The sequence below is a fragment of the Lactuca saligna genome, chromosome 8, assembly GCF_052625555.1.
Source record: "Lactuca saligna cultivar CGN05327 chromosome 8, ASM5262555v1, whole genome shotgun sequence".
Classification (NCBI taxonomy): Eukaryota; Viridiplantae; Streptophyta; class Magnoliopsida; order Asterales; family Asteraceae; genus Lactuca; species Lactuca saligna.
In genome coordinates, this window is record NC_136424.1 from 188,137,672 (window position 1) to 188,153,385 (window position 15,714).

Consider the following 15,714-nt stretch of genomic DNA (forward strand, 5'->3'; position numbering starts at 1 on the left):
ATCACAACTTACAAGTAATGCTCCTAAGGTCACATATGAATGTCTTTGGTTTGATTTGTATGAGAGAGAAATTATTTTAGCTACTTTTTAGAAGGAAGGTTACTTTAGTAAGCGTACCAAATTCATTACAAACATACAGTACTTAAACGTATTGTTGTTATGAACATTACAAAAGTCCTAACATGGTTCCCTTGCTGCTCTTGTTGGTGTGTTCATCACAGTCCTGTTCCTTCGTCATTCTTCTCAGTTGGACATTCTCTCTTGAAGTGTCCCGTTTCACCGCATAGGTAGCATACTGGGCCTATCTTGGTGCAGGTGATTGAAGGGAGGTGATGGGCCAGGGCCCTACAGAAACGAACGGTATGCCCTTTCCTGTTGCAGTTTTTACAGTGCATCTCCCTGCAAGCCCCATAGTGATGAAAGCAACATTTGTTGCACTTTGGGAGTGATCCCTCATATGGTCTGGCAGGCATTTGGGTGGCAGACCCCGAGGCTAGTGTCGAGGCATGTGTCATGACTACTGTTGTAATGGTAGGGGCGGCCCTAGGTTGTTGTCTTTTAGTGTATCCCTTAGATTGGTGGCGCTCTTTCATGTCCCAAAACTTTCTCTTCTTGTTCGTAGGTTCGTGGCCTGGGGTATTTTTGTTGGTAGGTACCCATTGGTGTCCCTGATTGTTACCACAATTTGTATTGTTAGTATCGCTTCCACCCTTGTTGATGTTGTTAGTATTGAATTGCACCATGACGGCTGCCACGACTGCCGTGACTGCAGCTTGAAAAGTAGCAGCGTCTATCTGAAGTGTTGGCGCCTTGCTAGTTGGTTTGTTGCCTCTTGGTGAAGACATAGCTCTGTTTTATGACGAAAAACGACTTCGTTAGTGGAAATGATTGTCTTAAGTGCATCCTTACAATTTATATTTACGCATATAAATTTTTGCACATTACTGTACTATCCTTAGTGTTTCTGCTAACGCTCCCGAGATGGAGTTATGGCAGTAGGTAGGAGTGGGTTTCATACGGACGTTAAGCTTTACTCCTCTTAGAATCATGTTTGTCCGAACAATCTTGGCTGAGGAATTTTGAGGGGATCCGGTGCATTAGTGCTGGTATGATCGCACCCATAGGTCTATGAAGAAGAAACTTCTCAACAAATGCTTAAAGGTGAGACGATAATGAGTTTCTAGGATGGCTATATGTCGCGAGTTTTCTAACTAAGTTAATCTCATATCGATTTGTATCAAAGTTCGGTTGTTTAGGGTGTTCTGAAAGCAATTTATAACGAGATTCTTTGTATAATAAACTCATGTATTTTAGTAGTTCTGTATCCAAGTGAAACCTTATACTTGACCCAAGCTAGGTCCTTATCACGACCTATTGATGTATGCTGAGTTATATAATTAAGGCTAGATATTCCTTCGAGTCTGTTAGGTACATCCTAAGCCCATCTTGTTAATATGACTCTAGAAATCATGGTTTCAGCGAAAATTTTGACCTCGATGTAGGTCTACTTCACATTTGCGCATGGGCGGGCTCTGATAGTAGATAGATTTCTCGATTAGTATGACCACTTATTTTGTAGTGTCGTGATTTTTCTTACAATAGAGTAGCACCAGCGCATACTTATGAAGCTAATTTACCAGGTCTGGTGAGCGGCATGAACTCTACTTACGATGATCCATCCCTTGTGATGCCTGAGGCAAGGTCGATGCAATTTTGTAGCTTTGCCAATCAACGCTTGGCTACAATCATCCTTTCTTTGAATTCTGTGTGTCCTACCCTGTTACTCTCTTTCCTCTTCACGAGTGGCGATAAGGTCCTAAAAAGAGAGTTGGTCTCGGGAATAGTAGTATAATTCTGAGTCACCAGTACATGAGATGGTGGGGTCTATAGTAGCGCGCAGTTTTCTGAACTCAGATTGTAGTCTTCTTGTTTTGATCCACGATGATCGCGATCCACCGGGTCCTTTCCGGGAGGGCTCTGTCCGTCAGTCCCCCGTGGTTGAGGTCATAGCACCTTCGTTGGTCTCCACATGGTGGTTGTTTTCATTGTTGTCGACATTCAACCCTCGATCACGATTGCCCAACGGTTCACGGGTTCGTTATAGTCGAAACGGTTCACGGAACCCTTGCTATGCATGGAGGATTGATTACCTCCGGTCCCGCTTATGATTCTTCTCATAATCATTCACCATTCCTCAAGTTCGGATTAGAAAAGTAAGGGTCGTCCGGTAAGTAGGATTTTGCTATGCCGTATTTGTGAGAATAGAAGTGGAGGAGATAAGTACTATGCGTCTAACTCTATTATCACTTACTTATAGGGGGTGATCCTTATTAGTTACTTCTATAATGACATAGTGCATACTAATTACATATAACAAGATACGATAGACCTTTGAATAAGTGATCCCACTCTAGGTCCACATCCAAACAAGGAAAAGGAAGTAAAGTAATGACCACAAATTCTAAGTCTATAATTTCTAGGTTATATATAACCTTAAAGTATCCACTTAGGGACTATAGACCTATTATTAAGGATCTATTTACTTTTCATATAAGTTATGATATTACAAAATACTCCTATAGTATTTTAAACTCATGCTCAGTTCTAATGTTCTCATTGTGGTAGTGTTGGTAAGTTTTAGACTTGTTGCCATATCACAACTATTCTTGGGCATGTGCTAATCACTCCTCGGACCAGCATAGTTGATCAGGCTATGCCACTCCCAAGACTGACCATACATCCCCGAGCTTACCTGTGATATTCAACAATCATTACTTTTTTTTTATTCTAGAGTGGTGTTGACCTTAATATGCATGTATGCATGTATACCTTTAATAAGAAACTATTTATTTCTAAAAGTATAGTTGTTTTGAAACTTTAAATCAGAGACTTAGTCCCAATGCATTTATAGTTTGTATATCTTATGTGGTTTGATATACTGAGTTCACTATAAACAATGCTCTGATACCAGTCTGTCACACCCCCAAACCAAGGATGGCGGAAACATCCGGGGGTGGAGGACTTCATGTAGAGTATCACAACAATGATTATAATAGTGCTCAAAGTAAATACAACCAACACAAATATAATTGAAACGTTACATCAAAGCACATGTTTACATGATTCACATCAATTACATTATAATACAAAATGAACTGTTTGACGATTTATCGTCCCATCCTCAAAACATTGTTGATTTCCTGTTTTCACTGAATTCCTGAGAATACAAGTAGTTTTGAAAAGTGACAACACAAAGGTTGGTGAGTTCATAAGAGATTTCGTTGGAAAAGTAAATTGTTTTCCTTGTAAAAGCGTTAGAATATGTATCCAGAAAATCCGATATTTTCTTTAAAATCTGCGTAATGTAGTCTTATGACTGAAGACCAAAATGTATAAGTAACCTTTCTTATTAAGAGAAAATGTTATGTATAAGTAACCTTTCTTATTAAGAGAAAATATTAAGAGAAAATGTTATGAATTTTTCAAACTATCGTTTTTATAGTTTAATATACGTGTTCTAAAATGAATGAATAATATTTATTATGAATGACTTAGTTTCAGTTCATGATGATAAACTAACAAAGAAACACGTTCAATAATTAGAACTTATGATTATACAATTTGCTCAACATATTACAAAGTGTTATGATATTTACATGCTGTTGGCTAAATTTAGCCATTCTGCCCTGTTTTGGAAAAATCATAGAAAAATCATACGAAGCCGAAAACTAGATCCGTAAATTCTGAGAGTTCACAAAATGTGTCTAGTTTACTCATAATTTTTATCACGATTTTTAATGACCTCCAACTTGGGTGAATAAGTCCAAAATCACAGACTGGTCCGGATTGTTGTTTGAAATGATAGGCAGTTTTGTAAAAATCACCATAAATTGTAGAAAAATTGTATGGAGGTGTGCAAGTAGTCATTTTAAAGCTAAAAACTTGAGCTATTTTCAACTTGTACAGTTTTGAAAAAACAAAATGTTTAAGATGCCCAAAACAGTCCGTGAATGGAGTTGAACTTTTCTGATGAAGGCTGTTAGAAAAATTTAGTTAAGTTCTTAGTGTTTTAACTTGTATTCCCCCCCCCCCCCCCCTGAAAACTTGAGAAAATATAAAAATATTGGGGTATGAACTCACCTTGAGTGATTTCAGTAGATAAGTGTATAAGAAGAGAAGTGTTCAACCCAAGAACACTTGAAGAATCACTTGAAGATTCGAAGCTCTAACGCTAATATGCTGGAGTTTGTGTAAGATATTCATGATTTGAGTGGAATGAAGTGAAATAATCATAAGGAGGATGAATTATACTTACTAAGAGTGGAAGAACACTTGAAAATCAGCCTTGAATCTCGAAATTGGAGTGGGAAAAGTTTGAGAGAAAAAGTGGTGTTTGATACTTAGTGAAATGAGGGCAAATGAGAGAAATGAGGAGAGAGGATGTTTGTTCCAGCTCTAAAAACGTGGGAATGAGTGTAAATTGAGTGTGAGGGACATTGAAGTGACCTAGGTAAGGTGGGGAGGTGTGGTTAGTCAAAGAGTGGGTGTGGGGTGGTTGCTTGTGACATTGGATAAGACAAAGTCAACACTCCACCTTTAATAATTCACCCATTTGATTTTTATTATTTAGATAATGATTTTCATCAAAATATGTTTAAATTATGAATATTTAGAGTTTATTATGTTAAAATATAATTTCTGGAGAAAATCCCGCTTTAAAATCACGAAAAACGGGCTTAAAATGTTAAAAATATCAAAAATGGGCTAAAAGTGACAAATTTCCGAATTCTGGCCGAGGTTCGGCCTTCTGATGCTGAAACCGAGAGGAGGGAGGCAGAAACCAAGAGGGAAGAAGAGGGAGAGTAGGAACCGAGAGTGGGGAAGAGACAGAGAGGTGGGTAGAGACAGAGCGAGAGAAGGGAACATAGAAGGCGAGAAGGAGCAGAGAGTGCGAGAAGCGAACAAAGGCAGAGGCTCGGTCCTCGCGTGCCACAGCCAACAGAGGCTCGGTCCTCGCGTGCCACAGCCAACAGAGGCTCGGTCCTCGCGCATCTTAGCCAACAGAGGCTCGCTCCTCGTCTGGGGTACTTTCGGCCTTAAGGAGCTTCGGCTCCTTAAGAGGGGTTTCGGTTCCTAAGGCCTATTTTTCTCGTTTTCGCCCCGTTTTAAGCCGTTTTTGATCCGGTTAAGGGCCGGAATGACCCGAATGATTCCAAAAAGTTACGGGAAACTTTTGAGAGAGATTTGGGAAAGATTTCTCATACTTGGAGAGATTTGGGAGAGATTTGACATTCTTGGAGAGATTTCTCATACAAAGAGATATTTGAGAGAGGTTTCACATACTTGGAGAGATTTGGGAGAGATTTGACATTCTTGGAGAGATTTCTCATACAGAGAGATATTGGGGAGAGGTTTCTCATACTTGGAGAGATTTGGGAGACATTTGACATTCTTGGAGAGATTTCTCATACAGAGAGAGATTTGGGAGAGATTTCTCATACTTGGAGAGATTTGGGAGAGATTTGACATTCTTGGAGAGATTTCTCATACAAAGAGATATTTGAGAGAGGTTTCACATACTTGGAGAGATTTAACATTCTTGGAGAGATTTCTCATACAAAGAGATATTTGAGAGAGGTTTCACATACTTGAAGAGATTTGGGAGAGATTTGACATTCTTGGAGAGATTTCTCATACAGAGAGATATTTGAGAGAGATTTGGGAGAGATTTGACTTATAGAGAGATAGAGTGAAAACGGTTGAGAGAGGTTCCATGTGAGACAATTATGAGTGTCCGGCATCGCAATGCATGGTTTGTAAACCCTGTTAAGCCTAGTTTAAGGATCTTACACACTCCCGATGAGTATGCAACATTGTTTTATCGGTTTGGGTCGCCACGTACTACAACTTTTAGGTTAAAGAGATCTAGTTGCACGTACTTTTTGATTTATGTTTTCTTATCAGAATAGAAGTTATGTAGAAGTTTCATAGTGTGAATTTTAGTACTCATGGGCAAATTGAGTCAAACGGTTTGACTTGCTGACTTTGACTTGATCGAAATTTGACGGTTGTCACATCATCCCCCCGTTAGAGGGAATTTCGTCCCGAAATTTGAATTTAGGCAAGGAGTAGGCATGAATAATCAAGCCGAGAAGTGAGGATACTTCCTAATCGACTAATTCTCGCGCTCCCATGTGACTCTAGGTCCTTGGTTAGTATTCCAGCGAACTTTCACTAATGGGAAGTGGCGTTGTTTCATCCGCTTGACCTCGATCCATGGTCATCATGGTTCTTCTAAGAAGGTGAGGCTCTTGTGGAACTCGATCTCGTCGAGGGGAATTGCAAGAGTCTCGTCGGATAGATACTTCCTGTAAATTTTGGGACGTGTTGGGTAGGGTGTACTTTACCAAGCTCGCAGGAGTAGATTGAAGTAGTGAGTTACCTGGCTGATTCTGACAAGAATTTCGGAAGACACAATTATTTGGGATATTGGCTTTCTATGCTTTCCGAAGCGTACTAAGCCTTCCCAGAGTGAGTGTTTCTAGAGGAATTTGGTCGGTTATACCGGCGTTCTAAAGGTTTCTTCCTCTTGCTTCTCTTCCTGTCAAGGGTTGCTCCCTTTAGGGTCAATGTTGGGAGGGGGTCCGTATTTTTCGAGAAGTTCCAAAGGAACTAAGACGGTAGATCAGCGAGAACCAGAATTTTGGCGTATTTCTGCTAACGCCTTCGGTGCTGACTGTTTCTCAACGGTTTTGGTCAATTGAAAGGGTCCTTATGAATTTCCACCTTGGTAACGATGTGTCTTGCGAATTGAACTCCTCAATTCCAAAACTCGTATCTAGAGAACTTCGGGTAATACTTCTCTGATCATATTTCTTCCGTGGTTTGTTGTAGCTGCTCTCCTTGGTTTCCTTCTTACTACGAGGGTAGATAAGTAAGTCATTTGTAATGACGATGATGAACTGATCCTAGCAAGAAGGGTATATCCTATTTATTACGTTCATGACTCCAACGAGTGGTTTGGTCCTATCCGAGGGTTATCACTACGAACTTTCAGCGTCTGCATCGAAATTGGAGGATTGTTCTCGGATATCCTTCTTCAATACTCGTGACTGGTGATATTCAGATCTTAGGTCCAATTCCTGAAGGGTACCGTGTTTCTTGAGGTTGGTCGGCCTATTCGTCAAGGCGAGGTAGATAGTAAAGGTTTCTATTAGAGATGTTGTCGGGGCCTCTGAAATCGATGGAATTGTGAGCAATTTGTCTTTCTGATTTGAAGAATAAGACGAGAGCTTTTCAGAATAAGACGAGAGCTTTTCAGGGTGAGAAACTTGGTTCTTCAATTTCATTGTTGAGTAGTTCGACAGGTTTGACCTGACAGCTCTTGTAGCTCGGTAGGAAGTATGTGGGTTTGGTTTACGCGACTAGGCCTTTTTGAATGGTAGGACATTCACTCGTCCTTCTGGGTAACCTTAGCCCGAAGCTCATGGCAGGACTCGTACCATATCTGTCCCAAGCTTCTATGCTTGAATCTTGTCTGATACATGCATGACATTCCCGAAGGTCTCCCGTATATACATGTGATAAGGCTTCGGGAACTATGACACTCCTCTAGTGCGTGTTTTGGAGTTCCACAGCGAGAGATGACCCAAAGGTCCATGCTGGATGTTTATGTGAGACGATAGTTTCGATATTCAGGGGTTAGGCGAAAGGCCCTTTTGTAGTCGTTTAATCAGGAAGACGAGGGCAATATCAATCAAAATTGGAATACGACAATACTATCTTTTTAGATAACATGAGATAAGTTGTATTCAAAGGAAGAGATCAATAGAGTGATAGAGTGTCCTGTATTTCTTTTCTGTGTGTTCCGTTTTGTTTGATGTTATGATTATTGTAGATGATTCCTACCACAGTGTCTAGCACTGGTAGTGGGTGTGTTTTCGATAGCCAATAATGATACTTGATATCATGATTCCTGACAGGTCTCCTTACGATCGAGCGGTATATGATTTGTCGTATGTAAATTGACATCGTGCAATCGTCGAGTGGGTGACCCCACTCAACCCCTAATACTAGACATGGAATCGGAGTCAGGATGGAATTATCTGTTTCAAGACTTTAGTATTTTGGTTTTAAATTAACCCCGATGTATGGACAAGGTCATCACAACTTACAAGTAATGCTCCTAAGGTCACATATGAATGTCTTTGGTTTGATTTGTATGAGAGAGAAATTATTTTAGCTACTTTTTAGAAGGAAGGTTACTTTAGTAAGCGTACCAAATTCATTACAAACATACAGTACTTAAACGTATTGTTGTTGACTTTGACTTGATCGAAATTTGACGGTTGTCATAGTTTAGGAGTGATCGTGGTGTTGCAACAAGTCTAAAACTTACCAACAATCCATACAAGAGAAACTTTAGAACCAAACATGAAATTAAAATACTATAGGAGTATTTTATGATCCTACAACACTAGAACGAGAACAATTAGGCCTCGATAATTATGCATAATTTGTATACACTAGGTGATTATAGAGGGACCCAATGTGAATCACGCTATACAAAATTCTTTACAAGTCTTGCTATAAAGGAAGTTGGTGATTGTTTACTTATATTAGTAGACTTCCACTTTAAATCGCTTAATAGAACACTGTAGCAGTCGAGATAAGATATATCTTCTTCATTATCACCTGACTCATGACCATTATAGAGGACTTATCATCATTTTCTCTTAAATCATTATAGAGAAAGATGCCTCCAAAGAAGTCCAACAGGAAGAAAAACAACCCTCCAAAAAATACACCACCGCCGTCACCTCCTCAGTATGACCCTGTTGTCTTCAAAGCATTAGTAACAGTCGTCGTGGCTACCGCCATGTCGTAGATCAATGCAAGTGGCACTAGCGGGCGGGTAGTGGTGCCAACCCTTCCAACCATGGGGATAGTCATGGACACCCAAGTGAGTGCTCATATAAGGACTTCACGAACACTAAACCCAAATCCTTTGATGGGAACGAAGGTGTTATTGTATTAACATGTTGGTTTGAGAAGACCAAATCAATATTCAAAATCTATGCATGCCCCGAATCTAGCAAAGTGAAATTTGCAGCATGAACTTTCACAGACAGAGCCCTCACTTGGTGGAACAGCCAAGTCAAGTCATTGACTCTCCTAATAGATATTTCCATGAGTTGGGATGACTTAAAGGAGCTAATGCTAGTAGAATACTGTCCGAGGGGCGAGATGAAAAAACTAGACCAGGAGCTCTGGAGTTTGAAGATAAAGGACTCCGATATCGCTGCTTACACTGCCAGATTTAGTGACCTGGCTCTTCTGTGTCCCGTGATGGTCACCCCGGAGAGTAATAAGGTGGAAAGGTACATTTGGGGTGTCACAACTAGCTAGTTAGGGTTAGATTTTGATCCTTATACAAGACAATTCCTCCATTTAAGCTTATAATAACCTATTTAGTGAAATTCAAACTACGATGCTATTCAAGTTCATACTTTCATATATTGTGATTCGATCCAAAACAAACTTGTATAAGCCTAAAACTCGATCCAATAAACCAAGTCCAATCAATTTTGGGCCTTAGCCTAAGAATTTTCGACCCAAAACCCTTATTGGACCAAGACTTCCTTATTGGGCCGATAACCTCTTTTTTTGGTCTTGTTGGGCCGAAAACCCCTCTTTGGGCCCTAATGGGCCGAGAACTAATTTTTTGGGCTCTTTGAACCAAAAACCCCTATTAAGCCTCAATGGGCCAAAAATCTTCATTGGACCAAGCCAAATCAAACCCACAAATATTTTTGGGCCAACCTTGGGTTGAAAGTCCCTTGGGCCGGTTGGCTTATTAAAAAAAAGAGAGAAATAAGCTTGGGTAATAGAGTTGACACCTCATATTTACACAACATGTACCCAAGGATTTATCCCCCATGCAACAAGGCTAGTCTTATCAACAAGGAAGAAGTCAACGCTCCTTATCCCCTCTCCTTTCTACCTCTCGGCCGATCCTTCTCTCCACCCTCATTCAAACTTCACTTCCAACTCATTTTCCTCTCAAACATTCAACATGTCTCTCATCTCCTTTCTCTAAAAATTCGTGGGTGTGTGTGTTCTCCAAATAAGTCTTCTTCAAGGATCACAAACTTGGCAAGTCCATGTTTAACTCAAGAGTTTTTGCTTCATGTTTATGCTTAGAACATTCCATTTACACACTTTTTTTTGTGTGTTTAACTCATTAGAACAACCGCATTTTCGAGAATCTCTCCAAGACACAAGCTAGGCTCGAAAGTTTCTTCTCTTCTCCCTCTACATCTTGAAAAAAAAAATCCTCAAGGTGAGCTTCATACCCCACCTTTTTTAAGTTTTCCATCCTTAGGGGGGGGGATACAAGTCAAGTCTTGTTTAAATCCTTGAATATTTGCATGCATTTGTATGTTTTATATGTCTATGTGTGTTGAAATGTTGTGACCTCATACTAATACTCCTTAAAATCGAGATTTGTACAAAGTCTCAAGTTGTTGGAACAAAGTTATCTTTGTGTAGTTTCACATATTTTGGTGTCATGTTGAAAATGAAATAAGATTCTAAGTGAAAATGGCTTCTTTTAATGTGTGTTAAAAATAAAAAATAAGGTAAAAGAAAATGTTAAAGCATTTTTGGTTATAAAAGCTTGAAAAATAGTGAAAATATGGAAGTTACACTCAAAACGGTGAAAACATGAAAGTTAAACACTAAGTGGTTAGATTTTTAGACATATACACTACTAGAAAAACAACCTTTTACGACGTGCAATGAGTGTCGTAAAACGATCAGATGACGCGCAAATGCGTGTCAAGGAAGACCCTGTCATAACGAGAGACGACACGCTTTTGCGCGTCGTCTATAGACGATGCTCATTTACGACACACAATGCGTATCAAGGAAGGCCCTATCATAAAGGAAGACGACACGTATTTGCATGTCGTAACCTTACGACGCGCATATACGACTCGCATTGCGTATCATTAAAGCCTCTGTCAACAAAGGCCATGTCATAAATGAAGATGACACACTATTTTGCGTATCGTAATTTTAAATGTTTAAAAAAAAATTATTTATAGATTTCCTAATTTTGAAATTAAATTTTCATTTAATCTCTCATAATAAAAAATAAAACATCATATACAAATAATACAATCCATTGCATAAACTTTAATGTCATACAAATAATCGTTCCATGAAAAGATAAAACAAATCAATAGAAGTTGTAACAAATTTACAAACTAAGTAGATACAAGAAATATGAAAAACTTGAAATCCCTAAGATTAATAGTTCTAACAAAAGCTTCATGTGAGAAACATACAACTGGACCAGTAAGCAAGGATGTTCCCGAATCCACAATAGCAGCATATGAACACGTACATGATATCTTCTGCTAGAAGGTGTCGATCCAAAACTGTTGTTGAAGGTTTCCATGATAGCTGTTAAGATTTAAGCACAACAAGAAACCAATCAGTTTTGAGAACCTAAAATTTACAGCCACCATTATTATGTATACTCTGGACAAAAAAATAAACATAAAATGGAAATGAGTCAAAAGTTTAACTGTTTGGGCTATTTTTGTCTTTTTTTTACAATTTAGTCTCACCTTGACGGCGTTCTTAATTTCTGCAAGAACTAATGGTATTCTTTTTACAACTTGGGCATATAAATACTTCTTGGCAAATGATCAGCAGTGTCATTTTGGCAAATGGCTTTTTATGGTAGGAAGGGCATAACTGTCATTCAGGCATTCCTATGATAAACCTAGAAAGTTCACATGAAAAGGCTCTCTCAAGGTTATGGGCAAGTTTAGTTCAGGCTTAGAAATAGGAATATCCAAATTTGGAATATCCCACTGTCAAATCCAAGAAAAAAGAAAATTAATTATTGAAAATTTTAAAGTCATATTTCACAAGGAGTGTTAATACTTAAAGAACACAAAAGGGTACCTTGGGCGCAAAATCTTTGGAAACTAATCTTGCACGAATTCCCTAAAATGAATGAGAGAAATATTATGAAATTATCACAGAATTAGCTGAATTTCTCTATTAAGTTGTCATTTGTACATTAAGTCAAAAAGCTTAGGGGGATTAAGCCATGCATAACTCTATCAAAAGGTAAAAGTTTCAAGCGTAAGTGTCATACATGATGGAATGTGCTCTTGTCTGCATGTACATCCAATAGATCAACATTCAGGTCCAGGCCATACCTGCCTTGAATACTTATGATCATTAAAAAGCATCCACACAAGAATATACAATTGCTCTACAGATACACAAAAAACAACTATCATCACTAGAAACCAGTTGAAATGAATAGTGAAGGTACCTGGTAAATCCAAGCTCTCAAAAACCTCCTTTAAGGTTAGATATGTCCCATCACCAAATATTAATTAAAACCTGAAAAAAAAAAAAAAAAAAAAAAAACTTTGATTCATGCAAAAAAGAAACACATATTCTAATGATCAGAAACAAATACCTCATCTGGGTCCTCTCTTTTGCTGAAAAGGAAAACAATTACACTCAAAAGTCAAAACTGAAGACAAAAGTACCACCACCATCAAGAATCATGATATCTTACAATCTTTATCTGCATAACACATCTGATGCTTTTTCCAACTATGAAGGTAGTTTTGATATGAAGTGTAAAGCACAAGGGTCAGAAAGGTAATTTTCTCCTGGAGATCTAAATTCGAGTCTTTTCGCTTCTTAATTGAGTCACCATTTGCACAGCAGTAACCAAAATAGCAGCCTACTGAATGAAATAGAAAACATAACGAATTAAGGGATAATATAAATAAGGGCAAGTTTGGTTAGCTGATTGTGTTTAATAAATTCAGTATAAACCTTTTGCAATTTGCGTGTAATAATCATTGTGAGGGGTAAACGCTCCTAATGCCACTTGTAGTGAATTAAACTATTCTTCCTTTACCCTCTAATGCTGGAAAATAAAAATAAAAAATTATAAGTAACTTACTAGACTTAGACCACAATACAATTGATGATTGTTACAGAACAAACAAACTGGAATTGATGATTGTATTTTCTATCCGATTGGAGTTTGAAGATGAAGAAATTGATTTCCTGATGAAGATGAAGAATCTGCAAATCTTTGTGGAGGATCAAGGCTACCTTTCTTCCACATTCTCCTCTCCCAAGGTATGTGTTTCACCTGTTTGCTTAGTCATAATGATTTAGAAAAGTAGATTAGATTACCAGAATCCAGAATCCATAATTGTCCTCTTCTACAACCAAAAGTCTTGGCCATAACTAACTCATAAGAAATCACAACAACTGTTTTTTTTTTTATGAAAACGACCTCTTATAAAGCTTCACACTATTTTTGTGAAATTCTAAGAAAAGGGGCTCAACATCAACCTAATTCTGAAAAATATTATCAGGAAAGTAAATATAAAAAAAGATAGTATAAATGTCTTGGTTTTTATTTCCCTTGGACAATTGACCATCCTGAAAGGGGGAGTTTTTTAAAATATATGTTTTTATCATTAAAGCAAATGTTTAACCAACATCAATAGATTCACATTAAACTTAGGGATGAGCAAAAGAATCGACTAAGAAACAAAAAACCCCATGCGGTCATGCCTTTGTCGCTTGAACAATTGAACTTCTATTAGACTACTAGAACTTACACTTTGGAGTTGGACGTAACAAAAAGAAAAAAACCACGATCGATAAAACAAAAACCCAAGTAGTGATTCATCTGTATCCTCAAAAACAAACAAATAGTCATTACTGTCTAAATACTTACTATAAAAAACTATGCTATTCAAATTGTCACGTATTTTTGATAAACAAAAAGTATTTTATATATATATATATATATATATATATATATATATATATATATATATATATATATATATATATATATATATATAGGGTTATGTTCATTTGAGACCACCTATATTTTGTGAGACCGTGAGACGCATTTTTTTATTTTTTTTGTTTATTTATTTATTTTTTTTTTTAGTTAATTCATGTTCCGAAAATAATATTTAAAAAAAGAATTTTTTGATTTTTCCATTTATTTTGCATTTTAAAATTATTTTTAGAATATGTACAGTGTAATATTCTATTTAGAATATTTCACGTATTTTTCAAAAAAAATAGAATTTTTTTTATATTTTTTTTAGTTAATTCAAGTTCGGAAAATAATATTTAAAAAAAGAATTTTTGGATTTTTCCATTTATTTTGCATTTTAAAATTATTTTTTAGAATATGTCAGTGTAATATTCTATTTAGAATATTTCACGTATTTTTCAAAAAAAAAAAAAACAGAATTTATTTTCTTTTTTTTTTTATATTTTTTTATATTTTTTTTTATTTAATTCATGTTCCGAAAATAATATTTCAAAAAAGAATTTTTGGATTTTTCCATTTATTTTGCATTTTAAAATTATTTTTAGATGTGGTCTCACGGTCTCACAAAATTAGAATGATCTCAAATAAACCTGAACCTATATATATATATATATATATATATATATATATATATATATATATATATATATATATATATATATATATATATATATATATATATATATCAAACAGTCATGTATCTCGTCGTAAAAAAGAAGAAAAAAACAATTTTCATGTCACATTTGATTAAGTCTCTCTATATGTTGAGTGGCTTTTGAGGTCTTGTTGCCTAAAGTCTACAACTACAAATACAATCCAACAAACTATAACTTAATATAAGGTTGTTTTGGGGGTAGATTACTAGATTATAATTATATAATTTAGAATTGCACCCACGTAGAAACAAGGTAAGTTGATCATTTATTTATTATTAGATCATAAAAGTAATCACAATCATAGAAAAATCATCTCTAAATGTGTTTGGCAAAAATAGGAGGTAGTCGGTTCCAAAATCGAAAAACCGACAAATTACCGGACCCGAGACCGGAACTGGTAGAACCGTCGGGCCGGTTCGGTTCTTGATTTTGGCCGAAGCCGGTTCCCGGGTCGGGGCCGGTTCGATCCTTTTGCTCATCCCTATTAAACTCATCACTAAACTGTAGTGAAAAACCATGTAGATGGTTCATAATGGATCTACCTCCAAAGAGAGAAATTAGACCTCAACTCAATAAAATTTCATCTTTCCAATACTAATTCCATCTGTTAAGAACTAAGATAGTTGATATTAACCAAATTTCTGTATCCTAGATTCATCAATCGTTATCTAGTTATTCAATTTCAAACAACAAAGCTTAAACACTATCCCAACTTTATTATAGTCGATTATGATTATAATCATATAATTACTCTCATTTGTATTAATTTTGACATAGAAAGCGGCATCTAAGGGGGTTAAATTTGCCGATGATTATGGCTGGAAGAGAAGCTATAAGGAAAAAACATGTTACCTATATTCATTGCATTGAGAGCTTTTGTTCCTGATGTGGTTACCTTTCACTCCGCATTGATGCTGGTGCACCTTTATTTGTTGATGTTCCTTTCATCTACATCACAGATTCATCTGACTATGTTGGCTACCACCGACCCGGGTAACACTCGATGAGCCCCAAAGCATATCGAAAAAAGGTAAAATATAAATATGGCAGTTTTAGACAAGCTCAAGAAAAGAAAAAGAAATCAACATCTTGAGTTTTAGACAACCTCTGGAACTGTCTTCCGCTGCATGAGGCATATCACAACCT

General features: G+C 36.9%; 1 long non-coding RNA gene across 3 annotated transcripts; it reads right to left on the reverse strand.

The window, feature by feature from the left end:
* Positions 1 to 11,170: 11,170 nt before the first annotated feature.
* LOC145011571 (uncharacterized) lies at positions 11,171 to 13,344 on the reverse strand. Of its 3 annotated transcripts, XR_013664161.1 has the most exons (7): positions 13,055 to 13,342; positions 12,877 to 12,970; positions 12,509 to 12,784; positions 12,359 to 12,429; positions 12,176 to 12,239; positions 11,980 to 12,021; positions 11,171 to 11,469 (listed from the first exon to the last, which is right to left on the reverse strand). It is a non-coding gene; the product is annotated as an uncharacterized LOC145011571 (long non-coding RNA). The 3 variants fall into 3 exon arrangements; XR_013664162.1 differs by having other exon boundaries at positions 12,176 to 12,243; positions 12,877 to 13,344; XR_013664160.1 differs by having other exon boundaries at positions 12,877 to 13,339.
* Between the last annotated feature and the right edge of the window lie 2,370 nt (positions 13,345 to 15,714).